The sequence below is a fragment of the Eumetopias jubatus genome, unplaced genomic scaffold, assembly GCF_037043125.1.
Source record: "Eumetopias jubatus isolate StellerSeaLion01/CBP00866 unplaced genomic scaffold, mEumJub1_p1.0 scaffold_14, whole genome shotgun sequence".
NCBI classification, from domain to species: Eukaryota; Metazoa; Chordata; class Mammalia; order Carnivora; family Otariidae; genus Eumetopias; species Eumetopias jubatus.
In genome coordinates, this window is record NW_028274820.1 from 71,140,666 (window position 1) to 71,158,644 (window position 17,979).

Consider the following 17,979-nt stretch of genomic DNA (forward strand, 5'->3'; position numbering starts at 1 on the left):
CTACAGCACTCAGATGGAACAAATATAAGAGTGTCCTGAATACACAGTTAGTTCAACCCACTATATAAAAGGTAAGTGCTCAAGTCTCATTAATTTCTAATAAATTTTCAAATGGGAAAGGGGTACAAAAAGGAGAAAAGTACAAATCTATATATACAACATCAATTAATAGAAAAATATCACTGGAGTTGTCTTTGGACTTAACAAGCACTAAAAACTCCTATTATATTGCTATCCTTGCAACCCTCTGAATTGGCTCTCAGGATCTGAAATTTCACTGTTGGAAGAAAAGAAAGCTGGAAGATACATGCATTCCAAAACACTGTGCCCTTTTGCGATTTCCCTTCTACATTTATTACCCAGATCTTTAAACACTCAACTAGGAGCTAAACCAATTTAACTGTATGTATAAAATGTAAAATTGGAAATGCCACAAAATCAACATGACCTTTAAGGTGTAACATTTTCCACAATCATTTACTTAATAGCAGAAAAACATTTTATAGTGTTTAAAGCATAGCCTTCATGTGTAATATTTTCAGCAAACATAAAAGCAAATACAGAACAAAGTACTTAAAAATCAACCACATTTTTTAAACAAAAACTGCAATTAATTTTAAACCACCACTTTTTCTGCAGTACATTATCAAACATTCATAACTATATTGGTATGCTTCACTTTTCAAATACAGACCTGATGTAATCATCACCCAAGCCCAGTCACCTCCTGCAACTGGTAAGGCCTACCAGTATGACTGATTTTCCCCCAATTTAGCCATATCAGTTTGCTTGAGAACTAAAATATACGTCGGAAAAAGGGCCAAGATGAGCCCTCTCTGTAAACCAACAGGACCACCTTGATTAATTCCAAGGCACTGATCTCAACATAATGTCTTCTTACCAACCAGACTCCTCAGCCAAAGATACTGAAAGCAAAGATAATAATTAGGTAGTCGATATTACCATAAAATTAAATTTTGTATAAGAGCAAATGTAGTCTTCTATCTTCAGATCCAATCATATATTTCTTAAAAGTAAAAGACATGCAAATAGATGCTAATGGGATGGCAGAATTTCCCCAAGAGAGAATCACACTTGAGATAAATCACCACTCTCACAATTTTAATTCCATAATCAAGTAGCAATTCTTGAGAATATATCTTTCCCCTTTGACTACTTTGATTAAGTAGTTTCAGTAGAAGCTGATCAGAAAATACTTTTTCTCAGATTTTTTTTTCCTGCATTGCTACCAGCAGATTAAAATTAGCAAGACAAATAAAGTCAGAATCCATATCATCCCCATTTATTGCCTTTAACACCTGGAAGTTAGGAAGAAAAAGAGATCAAGGAAACAAACAGAGCAATCTAATGCCTGGCTCAAGGACAAATTCTATCTTTAAAGTTGAGTATGCTTCTATCAACTCTATGAATTCAGTTCTTTAATGAAAAGGTTATAGCATGCCGACAAAACAGTGCCATTATCAGCCAAGCAACTAAATTAGATACCTCACCTGTCACAGAGAAAACCAATAAGGCCCAATGAATTTATATTGTACAGTGATTTATTTAGGGAAAAACTTTGAAATACAATGTCTTTAGCTTTTTGTGTACTAAACATATTCTGCTCCATTGGCTGGAAGAAATCTAAGATGGCCTCTGTGGCAGAGGGCAAATAGGAGTTAGACTTAGTACAAGAGAGAAGCAGAACAAGATGAAAGAAAAGGAGTTGGGAAGGGGGAGTTTTCCATTCAACATACATAAAAATAATGGCTTTTTACAGGGAAAGGAAGGTAAGGGGCTACCCTAAGAAGGAAATAGACACAATCAGCTTTGGTAGAAACTAAACAGCAGAAGGTCTAAAGGAGCCCTGAAAAGTGGTTTACACCCCAAACAAAACAAGAGTGAGACAAACTTAAGTAGGAAAAGTGTGGGTCAACATTCAAAGACAAGAATCTGACCTGATTCTTTTCCAGCACCATCTTGTTCTCTTCTGTGATGGCACCTATCACCTTCCTTCTCTATACCTTTACTTGTGCTACTCCTTCAGCCTATAATTTCTTTCCAACCTCTCCACTCATTTAATGCTGCAGTCTCCTAATACAAGCTCAAAATCTCACTCCATTTTGTGAAGTCACAGGCAATCTCCAACCTCTTAGTTTCACTCCATCCTATAGCACACCAAAGCTTTGTTTATACCTCATTGTGGACACTTATTATATTCTGAATCACAATCATTTATGTACATATTTATCTTCCCCACCACCATACCTAGGGGTTCTTATTTTGGGAGGGGAGAGATATGTTATCTTTTTTTAATTATGGTAAAATACACGACCTAAAATTTACCATATTAACCATTCTTAAGTGTACGGTTCAATAGTGATAAGTATATTCACTTTGTTGTGCAACCAATCTCCAGAACTTTTCATCTTACAAAACTAAAACTCTGTACCCATTAAACTCCCTGTTCCTCCCTATACCCCACTCTTGGTAACCATCATTCTACTTTCTATGAATTTGACTACTCTATGTACCCTGTATAAATGGAATCATACAGTATTTATTTTCCTGTGACTAGTTTATTTCACTTAGCAAATGTCCTCAAGGATCATCCATGTTGTAGCATGTCAGAATTTCCTTCCTTTTTAAGGCTGAATAATATTCCACTGTATGTATGTACCACCGTTTGTTTATCCATTCATCCATCCGTGGACACTTCGGTTGCTTCCACCTTTTGGCTATTGTGATTAATGCTGCTATGAACATGGGTCTTAGAGACTCTGCTTTCAATTCTTTTTTTTTTTTTTAAGATTTATTTATTTATTTATTTATTTGAGAGCGAGAGCACAAGCGGGAGAGACAGAGGGAGAGGGAGAAAGACTCCGCTGAGAGTGGAGCCCAACCCGGGGCCCGATCCCAGGACCCTGAGATCATGACCTGAGCCAAAACCAAGCGGCAGTTGCTTGACTGACTGTGCTCCCAGGCACCCCTGCTTTCAATCCTTTTGGTGTATTTGCAAAAGTGGAACTGCTGGATCATATGAGAGGTCTATTTTCAATTTTTTGAGGAATTGCCATACTGTTTTCCATAGTGGCTCTACCATTTTACATTCTCATGAAGAGTGCACAAGGGTTACAATTTCTCCACATCCTCACCATACTTGTTACTTTCTATTTTTTTAATAGTAGCTAGCCTAATGAGTGTGAATTCATAGTATCTCATTGTGGTTCTCATTTGCATTTTCCTCATGATTAGTGACACTGGGCACCTTGTCATGTTATCAGCCACTTACATATCTTCTTTGGAGAAATGTCTACTTAAGTGCTTTGCTCATTTTTAAATTGGGTTTTGTTGTTGTTGTTGAGTTATAGGAGTTTTTATATACTCTGAATATTAACCCCTTATCAAATATATGAATCATTGAGGTTTTTAATTTACCTTTCTATTCCCTAATTTCCCAGAGTAGATTATATGTAATATAGAAATACATTTTGAGTTGAATGTGTTTCTTTCTTTTGAAAAAAATTTTTGTATAATATAAAATTCAAAACATCCAAAAAGAGTTATATAATAGAAAATAAGACACCCTCCCATCCCTGTTCTCCTGCCACCTTCCTCTTTCTAATTATTCCCTCCAGAGATATTCTGTGCATACACAAGAAAATATGTATCTTAATTTAGTCTCCTTCAAAATATTAACCTACTATTATCCACTGTTCTGCACCTTACCTTTTTGACTTAATAATTATTTCATTTCAGCATATATAAACTGCCTTATTCTTTTTAACAACTACTGCATATTCTACTGTATGTCCCATAATTTATTTATCCAATCTCCCAAGAATGAGCACTTAAGTTGTTTTTGATTCCTGCAAAGAATATCTCTAAATATATTTCATCCAAGTACAAGATCTATAGAATAAATTCTAATAAGAAATCAAGTGATATGTATATTTTAAGTTTTGATAACTATTTCCAAATTGGTCTCAATGAAAACTACAAAAATCCATACTCCCATTAGCAATGATGACTCTGCCTATTTCTCTATACCCTCAATAATACACTGTGTTTGCAAAATTTTTTGTTTCATTGGCAGTCTGACAGACTACTAAGTCTAATATTTGGGTCATTCACAATCCAACCTCAATCTACATGAGGCATACCTCATTTCACTGCACTACTCTTTATTGTGCTTCAAAGATACTGCATTTTATTTATTTATTTATTTTTTACAGACTGAGGGTTTGTAGCAACCTTGCATCAGGCAAGTGTATCAGCACCATTTTTTCAACAGCATTTGCTCACTTCACATCTCTGCGTCACATTTTGGTAATTCTCACACTATTTTAAACTTTTTCATTATCATTATATTTGTTATGGTGATCTGTGATCAGTGATCCTTGATGTTACTATTGTAATTGTTTTGGAGCATGACAAACCATGCCCAGAAAAAGACAGTGAACTTAATCAATAAATGTGTGTCTTCTGACTGCAGATGTGGTGGAGATAGCACTTTGTCACGTCTTTGGCCACATAATATATTTTGAAGATAAAAAAAAGAACTTTAAATTAGTAGAGATACAAAAAATGAGATTGCTATATAATAAAAATGTTAATAAAAAAGGACATGACTATTAGAGTTTTATCTTGAACTAAACAACATTGAGCATTCTCAAACTCAGAAGTGTAGAGTTTTTGGTAACTATAATGCATTAGTATGTCACTGACCATTCCTCTCTCCAAGTATTTTAAACTAGAAGAACACTTTGAAACTAGAATTGTATTTAATATATCACTTGCCTCAAGATTTCATCTTCACAAGACTATTTGTAGCTTCTTCCCCCAAAATCTCTCTACCTAACTCTGCCTTGCCCTCGTGGCTTCAGTCACATAGACATTGGTCACAAGAACTTTAGAATCTATGCTTTTCTTACCATAAACAGCAAATAATGTGTCTTTGACTCTATACAGAAGGTGGCAATGTAATTTGTGCTTTTGGAGGGGGACTAACATCTCAAGCTAACAACTAGGTAATAAATATGATTAGGAGCCACACACACAAGCTGAATATCCCAAAGTATATACCTTTCATAATAAGATACAAGCAGGCTTAATCAATAAGACGTTTTTGGAGAAAAAAAATGCATTTTTTCTTAGACACACCCAAATAACCATCTTTTCAGCAGTATTGCCTTTTTTTTTTTAAGATTTTATTTCTTTATTTGACAGAGAGACAGAGATTACAAGCAGGGGGAGCAGCAGAGGGACAGGGAGAAGCAGGCTCCCCGCTGAGCAAGGAGCCCGATGAGGGACTCCCTGAGCCGAAGGCAGACGCTTAACCAACTGAGCCACCTAGGTGCCCCAGCAGTATTGCCTTCTTAAACCCAAATCATTATTTCCCTTTATTACTTGTCTGCAAAACCAAACAAATAAAAAAAAAGAATTGAAATGTAATAACTAAGTATAACTCATTAAGCGATTAATTCCTCACATTTCTTTGTAACAAGTTAAAATTTACATATGATTTTGGGTTGCTTGGGTGGCTTAATCGGTTAAGCATCTGACTCTTGATTTCAGCTCAGGTCATGATCTCAGGGTTGTGAGACTGAGCCTGGTGTCAGGCTCCACATTAGACATGGAGCCTATATAAGATTCTCTCTCTCTCTCTCTCCCCCTCTTCCTTTGCCCCTCCCCCCACTCTCTCTCTCTCTCACTCTCTCTAAAAAAAATTTACATATGATTTTAACAAATAGCTCATATAATGCTCAAAAATAACCTATAAAGTATATGTTTCTCCACTTTTCAAAAAAAAATGAAGTTCGGGGGTGCCTGGATGCTCAGTCAATTAAATGTCCACCTTCAGCTCAGGTCATGATCCCAGAATCCTGGGATTGAGTCCCACATCAGGCTCTCTGCCCAGCGGGGAATCTGCTCCCTCTCCCTCTGCCACTCCCCCTGCTTGTGCTTGCTCACTCTCTCTCTCTGCCATATAACTAAATAAAATCTTTTAAAGAAAATGAAATTCAGAGACAAAAAATTCACTTTCACATTGCTCATAGAGCTAGCACTCAAATAAAACCACATTCTTTTCCCCATACATCACCACTTCAACAACTAGAAATTTATATTTAATGTCTATTTTTTTAAGTTTTAAAACAAAGGTTTTGTTTTGTTTTAAGATTTTATTTATTTATTTGACAGAGAGATAGCAAGAGCAGGAACCCAAGCAGGGGGAGAGGGAGAAGCAGGCTTCCCGCCAAGCCGGGAGCCCGACATGGGACTCAATCCCAGGACCCTGGGATCATGACCTGAGCCACAGGCAGACACTGAACGACTGAGCCACCCAGGCGCCCTAAAACAAAGGTTTTAATGAAATATTTAGAATATTAACATCATGCAGTCATACACACCACATGTTTCAAACTATTAATCTCAAACTATTACTGTCGTAACTCAAGTATTCAGACTACAGAACTTCTCTTACACATGAGAAATAGACTCAATAAAAAGCTAGTTTATGAAGTGCCTCAAACTATCCTTATATAATGATACTAGTTATTATCAAACAAAACTAAATAATAATTACTTAGTGTTTGAATCTGACACTAATAAAACTCTTACTAAACAAATAAACTCTTGGAAAAATACCAAAATGCTTTATAAATAATCTGCTACACCAGGCAAACTAAAATTTAAGGAAATAAGGCTACATACTGTATGATTCCAACTACATGACATTATGGAAAAGGCAAAACTATGGAGACAGTAAAAAGATCTATGGTTGTCAGGGGTTAGCGAGAAGAAGATAGATGAATAGGCAGAACATGGTGGACTTTGGGGCAGTGAAACTAATGTATGATACTATAATGGTGGACACATGCTATTACACATTTGTTCAAATGTACAAAAGAATGTACAATACAAAGAGTGAACTCTCATGTAAACTATGGACTTTAGGTGATAATGCTGTGTCAATGTAGGCTCATCAGTTGCAATAAATGTATCATTCTGGTAAGTACTGTTGACAATGGGAGAAGCTATGCATGTCCGGGGGTGGGGGTATAGAGGAAATAACTGTACCTTTCATTCAATCTTGCTGTAAACCTAAAACTGGGCTAAAAAAAATAAAATCTATTTTTATTTTATTATTTTTTTAAAGATTTTATTTATTTATTTGACAGAGATACAGCGAGAGAAGGAACATAAGCAGAGGGAGCGGGAGAGGGAGAAGCAGTCTTCCCACCAAGCAGGGAGCCCGACGTGGGGCTCGATCCCAGGACCCTGGGACCATAACCTGCGCCAAAGGCAGACGCTTAATGACTAAGCCACCCAGACGCCCCTAAAATCTATTTTTAAAAATTAAGACAAATTATCTGTGGCAATTCTAATCTTTTCCTACCACATGTTGCTCTCTAGGTCCACTATTATCTACTTAGCAAAGAACACCTTTGACCATCAACCCTAACCTTCAGTTGAACTCCTCTTTATATACTCAGTGCTCCTCACAATGCCTGCTCTGCCCCTTGTAGCCCACTCATCCTCGAACGTGACATTGGTAGAGTAAGTCCAAAGACGGAGAAAATTTGGTACAGACAACCAACGGAGAAGGCAGGTAATGGAGAAGGAAGTAAAGAATTCCTAAAGAGGACAGTTAGCAGGGAAATCCACATGAGAGAGCAGAAAGGAGAAAAGAAACCTGAAATGCTATGAATTTACTGGTCTATATAATGTGAAAACCATATGAAATTAAATTATTCTAAAATGTAAAAGATGATATTACAAACATCTCCCTTCTTTAAAAAAAAAATCTTTGCTGTACATGATTCTAAAAGTAGAACACTAGAACTTGATAATGTGTTTACAATGTGTCCCCTAGCTACAAGCAAGATGATTTTTCAAAAGCTGACCATAAATGCTACAAACATTTTTCAAAAGAAAGAAATATAAAAGGGTATGTGTCAAAGTGCCATTACAAAGACCTGGCTCTCAAAATAAACTTTTGGATAAAACTGCAAAGATTAAATTTTTATGATCTATTACATGGAAGAAAGATGTACACTTTTATCTTCTGGGCATTCTTAACCTAAGAAGTCAAAAACTTGGTATGAGTTACCAAGCTGGGCAGGAGTACAATGAAATTCTGAAACAGCCATACAGGAATGAAAATGGAGTATGTGTGCTTGCTGCTTTGGTCATCAATGAGAACAGGCTAAGCCCCTGGCAGATCCAAACATCTGAGTCATTTAGGAGAGGCTAAAGGTTATAGTGGCAAATCAGGGACCCATTGGACACGCTTAAAAATGGTTCTGGCAGGAGCCACTACCACCATCAATACCACCTGAGCAAATAATGACCCTCTGCATCTGAAATTTCAGGAGAGGAATAAAGCCTGGAGTTGTGCTAGTGATCCAATTCAGTTCAACTAATAGCAATTAAACAACAATGAAGTACTAGGCATTAAGTTAAAGGTGCCATAAGACAATGAAGAGTAAGATGTAGCCCCTACTTTAAAAGTTTCCAGTCCAACATAGGGTGAGACACGTCCACAAATGACTATAATCCAGGCAAAGTAGAACGAACGCCAAGAAAGAGATACAAAAACAGACATTCAGAGATTTCATCAAGGAGATAGTCTAGGATAAAACCTATGGTCACTCAGTTGACCAACAGGATCTTGTTATGGTTACTGTCCTTGCTTATAATTTTCTCCCACTATATGTACTAGTTCTATACTAGAAGATGTGAAAAACTTGACAAATTTATCTGCTGCTTTAATGTTTCACAAATGATTTTCCATAAATTCTTCACTGAAACGCAAAGCTATGCCATGCCCAGAAGAGATTATCATCCTCTCTGGCAGCCAACCCCCCACGATGGTCCCCAATGATACATGCCTCATATCCTGTATAGTCTCATTCTGAATCGGGGCTGGCCCGTGAGACCAATAAGACATCAAAAATGGTGGTGTGTGACTTCCAAGGATAGGTCAGAAAAGGCACTAGAGTCTCCACCCTGGTATCCTGTATGTCACTCTGGGGGAGCCAGCTCCCATGATGAGGGCAGCCCCTTGGAAAGCCCCTTGTGGAGAAGAACCAAAATGCCAACACCAACTTGCCAGCCATGTGAGTAGGCACTTTGGAAGGGAACCTTTTAGACCCAGGCATGTCCCCCAATAACTGCACCTCCTGCTGGCATCTGACAGTAACCACATGAGATCCTGAACCAGATCCACCCAAACTGCTGACCCACAGCAAACATGATAAAATAAATGATTATTGTTGCTTTCAGCCACTGAGTTTTTTATTATGTTACAAAGCAACAGAGAACAATGCATGTGAGGCTCAGAAAAACTAACTTATCTACTACCATTTAGGAGTGGGCAGGGAAACCAGGTCTGGAAACCAATCTCTAGGCTTTAGGTTCAGTTTTCTTGCCATTAAACAATACTACTTTTCAAGTAAAATAAATTATAATACCATAAGGATGATCATTTCTATGTGATTATACGACCAGCAGTAATATACCAAGTATCCCACAGTAAGAAAAAAAAAAAAAAAAAAAAGACACAGCACATGTCCCTATATACTTGACAGACATGATGAGACCTGCAATATAATTGAATTCATGGTATTCCATGGTACTTTTTACTGTCTTCTGGAAGATTTCTGGTTTTTTTTAATGTACAGATTTTAAAAATAAAAACCTATTTAGAACATTTAATACTCAACAATCACATTACTGACATTGAAAATATTTATATACTTTACAATCTTAATCACAACAAACATCTGTATAATTTTAAACAGAATTGATATGTCAGACAAGAAATGCTCAACAGCTGATTGTTTAAGGACTTGCATTTTTTCTTTAGGTCTTCAACATGTTAGCATTACACAAATGTAGTAAATAGAGCAGCAAAATGTTCATGATGGTGAAATCTTAAATTCCAATCCATAAAATTGTTACTACCTTACAGGACAAGGTAGCCAGCTCTTAGCCTATCTACTCCTGGAGAAAGTCAACAGAATATTTCATTGTCACAACCACATTTGCATGTAATGTCCCTTCACATAATCACCTCTTTTGACCCACACGATCCTACAAGGTGGGGCAGATTTACTACCACTCCCACTTTCCAAAGGATGATGGGACTTAGAGACGTCTAAGTAACTTAACTGAGGACACAGGCTATTAAAAAGAATCACAAAAATCCAACCTATAACTTTTTAGCTCCAAGTCCCAGACTTTTCTTCTGCATTATAATTTAGCCCACAGGTTCTCTACCCAGGTTGCCATTAGAACACCTGGGGGCACTCTGAAAAATATCAGTACCTGAATATCATCTCCAGAGATTCTGATTTAATTCCTCTGGTCTGTTTAGCCATCTAGCATATAATAAACCAGTGGTGGTAATTCACAGAAAGCTTAGACTACAAAAGGAGAAACTACCGATATCCCTATATGTAAGCGGAAACATCTTTATCCCCCAAAGCTCCCTGAAAGACACAGATATCTTGCAATAAACCAAGAAGAACAAGGAGGAAGAGGAGAGGAAAAACTCAAACCCGTTCTGCCACTACCATGGGGCCACCAAAGAGTATTTTATTCCCTCGATCCCACTCCTTGAACATCATCCCATACCTTAACTCTACTGCAAGTTCTAGCTCAAGTGTTGCCTCCTCTGTGAAGTCTTCAGGATCACACAGAAGAAAGAAGGCCATTTTTTGTATCCATCTTACTTTGAACTTCTGTAATAGCACGTATTGCTTAAGCCATTTACTTACACATCCATTTCTCTCACTGACCTGAGGAGTCCTTAAGAGCAGGATTGCTCTCTCAGTCATCCTTCCCATCTTATGTATCTCTCCATCCTCTACAGCCTTGAAGATAGCAAATACTAGTAAGTGTTTGCTAAATCAGATCGTTTTTTATGTTTGGCATGGTTAATTCCCCCTTAGCCTCCTGTACGCACTACTTTGAAATTTTTCGGTTTTTAATAGAAGAGTGGGGACTTTTTTCCCCCACAGGTGGATTAGGTCAGAGAATAATGTATGCAAAAAGGCCAGATGTGGGAAGAGCAAGTTTAGCAGTGGAATTCTGGGCCAGGAAGAAAAGGGTAAATAGGACAGTTAGTATGCATTTTTTGTTTGTTTGTTTTAAAGGGAAGATTAGGCAAAGACAGTGACAATCTGATTTTTATCCACAAGAAACATGACGAAGAACCACCTTTTCAACACCTCCCTGTCTATGGGGCTCTTTCCTCTCAGCATACATACATGCTCTCTCTCCCCTCAAAGAAAGAAGTCTGGCACAGTGGTTCTCATCCTCGGACATGTATTAGAATCCCTTGAAGAGCTCTGAAAATTCTGGACTGGAGATCAGTGAAGTCAGAATCTCTGAGGAGGGGCCCAGGCACACCTACTCTCTCCTCACTTCCTCCCCTCCTACTCACTCCTCTACCCATGCAGTGTAATCTCTGCCCCTACCAGTCCAGTGGAACCACTGACTTCTAACAGGCACTTTATAATCTTCATTGTACTTGATGATTCCTAGCATTCCATTTTTAATTGGGTTCTACTTCTTGAAACTCTGCAAGTCGGCCTGAAAAGTTTTGCTTTCTCTTTCCTCCCAGCCTCTCTGGCCACTCCCCTTCAGCATCCTTATATCTGTCTTTGTCTTGGTTTGTCCTTAAAATTTCAATATTCTTCAGGACTTATTTTGAGCCCTTTTCTCTTCTCTTTCTATGCAGTTCCTCTGAGCACTTCTGTCCTTACCCACACCTTCAACTACTCTCCATATAGTAGGCACTCAGAATTCTGCCTCTCCAGCCTCCACATCCCTTGTGATCCTCCGAGACCTCATATCCAACCGCCTCCTAGACAGCCCCAACTCACCCAGGATATGCCCTACAAGCAATGTAATCACACATCCCAACCTGAATCCATCAGCTGCCCCTCAGACCTGCTTCACTCTTCCCTCTCACTACGCAAAAACCTGGTAGCCTCTCCAGCATCCTCACTCTCCCATTCCTGTTACACTCAAACAGTCGCAAAGACCACCCAATTTTCCCTCCTCCTAAATATCCTTCCTAAACATTCTCATTTCTAAGTGTCCCCACTACTTCCAGCCTCGTCTTGCTCTCAGGTTCCCATTATCCATACTAATGCACTGTCTGTTTGGGCCTCCAGTCTTGCCTCCCCACCTGGCACCTCGCTCCACCCCCAATCTACCCAGCACACTGCTTTCACAGTGACCTTTCATGTCGCTCACAATGCTGCACGTGGCAGGAGGTGTGCCCTGACTCAGCTATCTGGTTTCATCTCCTTTCACTCCTGACTTTGCCCTTCACACTCTAATATAACTGACCTATATCTAGCTCCCTGAACACACCAGGCCCTCATAATGCCATACAACTATTCATGCTATTAGCCCTGTGCGGAAATGCTTTTGCTGCTTGTCAATCTGCTCACTTCTACTCAGTTTTCAAGATTCAGCTCAAACATAACCACTGCTAAAATCCTCCCCTGGCATTTCCATCAGGGATGAAGAGCTCCTGCTAGCCTTCCTTTGCACCTATAACTTCATTAGGGCAAATAGCACACAATATTTGAACTGTTGGTCAAGATGTCTATTGTCCTACTAGACTATAAGATCCTTGATCAAGGACAGTGACTTCATCTTTATATCCTCAAGTTCAATGCATATAGCATATAGTTCAAAAGAAAAAAGGAATTAATGAACTACAGGCCAATGAAAGGACAAGAAGATCAACTGGACTTCAAGTACAGAAGAAGTCCAGATCTTAAGGAAGTACGGACATCTATTAGTAAGTCCCACCTATTAAAAAAATAGAAATAAATGATTATTCAGGTATTATCAAGGTTAAAAAAAAGAGAACTTACCAATAGACTAAGCAGGCAATAAGGAGGTAAGAATCTCCAATAGAGCAGCCAACAAAAGATCAACTGAAAGGTCTGAGATAAAGGTGGTTCTTTCTACCAGTCAAGTAATTAATTCACAGGTCTAAGTCCATGGACTGATCTAAAGATTGGCAACTTCCTCTGTCAGTTCACCACTCCTCCCCTTTGTCATTATTCTCCATAGCCTTTTCCCAGCCCCCACTACTAAATCCCAGATTCCAGGGGTAACTTCCCTCTGTTGGAGCCACAGGTCCTACCAGTGGATTAGTCTGAGATATAAGGCAGAGGCTAGGGGATTGGCAATCTTTATTCTTGTGGCCAGGACCTAAAGGAAAGAAATGAAACTACTATTTACTGAGAGTTAGTTTTATACTAGATATTGTGCTACTTTACAAACACTCACTAAATCTCAGAGTAATCATGAGTAATTATCCTATTTTACAGATGAAGAATTTGTATCCAAGCTCACAGCTAAGTAATCAGAGCCTACCTGAAAACCCAGAGATAACAGCCTCTAGAGTATTTCCATACTCCTGACTACCTCAAAATGAAGAGAGATGTGGTCTAGCTATTCCAGGCCAACCTCAGAATATATCACTCTCCAAAACACTATTATAAATGTTGGCTAAAGTCTATAGTGTACCACTAATACATAATGGGCATACAGTGAGTTAAAATAACTTTGGTGGGGCACCTGGGTGGCTCAGTCGGTTAAGCATCCGACTCTCAATCTCAGCTAAGGTCTTGATCTCAGGGTCGTTTTTTAAAAAAACAAATAAGTAAAGAAAATAAAATAAAATAGGTTTGGGGCCCTGATCTGGAAATCTAAATGCTATTTGTTATTTTATTCCTATAAGTACACTGTTAACATTACAAACAAAAATGGACTTGAAAATGAACTTCTGGAATACAATGGGCTCTTTAGCAAGGCTTTTCTTTAAGAATATTTTTCTTAGACAAAAAGTCACCAAGGAGAGAAACTATTTTACCTTGTTAACTTGTAAGAACAATGACACTAGAAGACACCTGTGAGAGCGTGCTTATCTGACCAGGTGCTCATTTACAGTGTGCTGTCATTTGAATAAAACATTACACTAAACCCTACAGACCAGAGCTTATGACAGAATGCCACAAACTACAGCAGTACAGCTGATATGCCTCTAATCTACTGACAAAATGTACTCCTTAGCAAAGTGAAACCAGATGTCTGGGGTAAAAATCTGATGTCTGTGGACTTGTCTTTCTTGGCTTCCAGAGCTGTATTAGATACACTAAATACACAGCTTAACTGTATATTAAACCCACAACTTGGCAAAATCATGACAGTCTGGACATGAAGCATCAGCATTTTTATTGTAATTCTTATAAACCAAAGACATTTCTGAAATAGAAATCCTAAATTTAAGCCCTCAGCTAAATGCGGTACTATGTCTTTCCCACGTTAAGAACAGTGTCAGAGCTTTTTAAACACATTTATAGAAACTCTTTCCCTTCATTTTTCAAGCTGACACTTTTTAGACATGGCTGTGGAATGATTTCATGGTGGGCGGACAGGATTCAAACCACATCAGGTGTCAGTCTTTGTCTCAGAAATTCTAGGATCAGATTTAACAGGTGATCACTGTGAAAATGCTGCAAACACCCACCTCAGGAACTAAGTATGAGATACCCTGCTTCAGTTGCAAAGAAGATCATTAAGAATGGATTGGTGACCAGATAAAAAGGGAGGGAAATTAACAGTACCTATATGCCAGATGCTGTTTTTTGCACACTTTTTAATACACTCATTGTTCTGTTTTGACAGGTGAGAAATTAGGGAGCAAAATTTTAAGTGGCACAAAGTGGCAGAGTTAATGAGGTAAGAGCCAGGACTCGAGCCCATGTCGAAAAGACTCTAAAAGACGTGCCACTGCTACATGAGGACTGGGCGTGGAACAAGGAGTGGTGTTACATAGCCAAGAACAGGGAGGTAAAAGACAGAAATTTACAATTTTGCCAAATAGTAACATATAATCATGAAATAAAAAGTTGAAGAAAGAAACACAAATAGTTGAGAGGGTTCCTCTGAGAGTCAGTTCATAAGAGACTCACTTTCTACCTTTTATATCCCTGCAAGACTCATTTTTAAATAACTTTTTTTAATCTTATATATCCTTTGTAACAAGAAAAAGTCATCTTAAATAAAAAATGAGGTTAAATGTACAGAAACTCATACAAGTGAACAGTCTAGTATTTATTTTAAGTGCATTATCCTTAACACTCCATGTTTTCTCATCTTATGTCTTCTTTATGGAATAATTCAAAATACTATCCTCATCTAATTTTTATACTGATACATTTCAATACACTGCAAAATGACTATAGCACTATAACAGCGCTCCAACTGGTCCTAAGGGTTAACTTGCCTCAAGCTTATGCACTCCTTGCTTGCTGACCTAAGTCCCTTGGTCTGTAGCCAAACTAACCTACTTTCCTTGAGATTTGCAAACTACTGGCCCTTTGAGGAGTGAAGGACCAAACTTTCCCAGAAGATAATACCTAATCGCATTTGAAAACAGCTGCTGCTGATGCCAGCAAGTCTATTCAGGATGATGTCGACATACGAATAACCACCTGGGCCCCAGCTTCTCCTGCATGGAGCGCCCCCTGCCCCATTTTTCACGCCTTCCCCTTCAAAACTCTCCAGCTTCACCTGGCCTAGGAAGACGGTCTTTGGGACATTAGTCCACCATCCTCCCAGGTTGCCAGCTTCCTGAATAAAACAATCTTTCCTTTCCCACTTGTCTCTCACCTGTCTCTCAAGCATTGATTTTCAAGCTGACAGCAGCCAAACTTGAGTTTGGAACTGATTCTCTATCCAGTAACAACACTAAAACAGGACACAAATCACCATGGTCAGTAATCCTTGAAAGTTTATCACTGAAAGTACTAGAAGGCAGAAAAATAGCACTGTCCTCCCACAACACTGTATAGACCTGCACATGACTAAGATCAATAGCACAGGGAAGGTCTTGTACCGTAACACTTAAGTATTCCAAAAATCTACAGAAAACGGGTGAAAGGCCTGCTCCAAATGGCCATCTCCAAACCCAGTCTCATCATTTTTACCATCCTACTTATGTATCAGTGTTCCACACTTTGGTGGCAAAAAATAAATATCTACTGAATCAAAGAGTGAACCCATCATCAATAAACAACTATTTTCCAGTTTTTCATAAATTATATGTTTATCTATCACTTGAGTCCAATTAAGACAGGTTCAGGGCACAGGCAGCCACTGTCAAGTTGCCACAGAGTGCAATTCTAGCTTTCCTTCCTAAGTATCCAAGAATGGTTTGTTACATTCTTGCTTGCGGCTAACCTGAATTTTAGCTAACTTAAAATCTTTTATATGGGACACATAGGATGCATAAGGTATTCCCAACTTTCTGAGAGGGGCTGCGTTTCATTTCACCAGTAAGAGGGTAGGAGTGGTATATTGGAGACGTAATGGAAAATTTGCACTAAAGAACCGTTGAAAGAGATCATGTTGAAAATCACAGCAAACCCCCAAAGGCTTCTGCGCGCTGTTTGGCTACTTTTCAGAAGTGAGTAGAGTATTTGTGGGGGGGTGTCAAAGTGAAAGTCAAGAGTAAAAGACCCAGCCTGGTAATGTCACCCCCCACACCAAAGAACAAAAACAAACAAAAAAAACCTTCCTCTATGAGCTTGTGAGAAGATCCCAAAAGAATTTCAACAGTTACCATATTGCTAATTAACTTTACCCTTTGGCGTCCTAAAGAATTTTTACAGGAGTCTCTTTTTTTAAAAGGTAAAGATCTGTGGGTGGGGTTCCTGTCAATAATCAAGCAGGACCATGATTCTTCAATACAGTCTCCGGGATTAATCACAGCTTAGAGGAAGACATAGACGAGGCAGACAACTGCAAGACCCACGTTCCAAAAACGGGAAAGGTAATGAGTTTTCTGTCAGGTCAAGTGGCTATAAGGGATCTTTGCCAAGCTGCCAAACTCCCAGCCATCTCTACAGACTCTAGGCCTGAAAAAACTCTTGGGTTTGGAGTCTGTGACCCTTGAAGGTGGGCCTCAGGTTCCTGAGGAAATGCAAGAATCTGGCCCCTAAATCCCCCAGGGGCAGTTCTGGATCTAGATTTTTCTCTCCCTTGCTCTCTCTTCTATAGCCCTAGCTCCTTCCACCCCTGATCATTCCTTACTTACCCTTTCTCCCGTTCTTCCTCGGTGAGAAGGGGTAAGTGGTTATTTTGTGCCCTCGCCCAATTTGGCCAAAACCCTAAAAGTAAAAATGACAGAGACAGGTGCTTTAAAATCCTGATGTTCCAGCCTCAGGAACTCCCACCACATGCCCAACAGTTCAAAGCAGAGGACAGCGCGTCCCCACAGCGCTCCCTCACGGCCAGGGCTTGGAGCCGGAGTTGTCCCCTAGGAGGGGGACGAGGAGAGGGCGAAAACTAGGGGTGCCCACTTGGCGGGGAAGAGCGAACCGCCTCCCGACTAGGTGTCGCCGCGGTTAGGCGCCGGTTTGCAACCACAGTTAGCCGGAGAGGTAGGCGGCAGGGCTGGCCGCCGCGCGGGGCCTCAGATAAACACGCGCACGCACACATGCTCGCGACACCGCAGGACTCGCGGCCGAGCAGCCCTCAACCTCCCAGCAATTCCCGCCCCGCCGGGAGCCGACTCCCCCGGAAGGGTCCCAAGCCCAGAGTACCGCCAGGTGTCGGCAGCTGCGCACCCACCCACCCCCTGCAGCCTCTCAGAGCCCCCCGAACCGCCGCCGGGCTCCCGCCCTCCGCACCCGCTGCGCAGCTCAGCCCAGGGGAAGTCCCCACGCTAGCCCCGCCCTCCGCCAGTGGAAAGCTCCGCCTCCACTCCCGGGCGCGCGGCAGCCGCGCGAAGCTCCGCCCACGGCGGAAAGCCGGCACCGCTCTCCTCCCCCCCCCCCCCCCCGGCGACCGCCTGGGTTAGGCCTAAAACCCGTCGTGGATTTGCAACGGATCAAAAGTAACACTCATTCAGCAAGCAATAACTGAGCCCTTACTCTA

The 17,979-nt window shown here is 39.9% G+C and overlaps 1 protein-coding gene across 1 annotated transcript in view; it reads right to left on the minus strand.

Annotated features, from left to right (window-relative positions):
• The window catches only part of IMMP2L (inner mitochondrial membrane peptidase subunit 2), an 864,991-nt gene extending 847,227 nt beyond the window's left edge, over nucleotides 1-17,764 (minus strand). The window contains exons 1-2 of the mRNA XM_028104812.2: nucleotides 17,733-17,764; nucleotides 17,138-17,210 (exon numbers count right to left, since the gene is read on the minus strand). The gene's annotated coding sequence lies outside the window, so the exon portion shown is untranslated. The remainder of the gene's footprint in view (nucleotides 1-17,137; nucleotides 17,211-17,732) is intronic.
• Nucleotides 17,765-17,979: the final 215 nt, after the last annotated feature.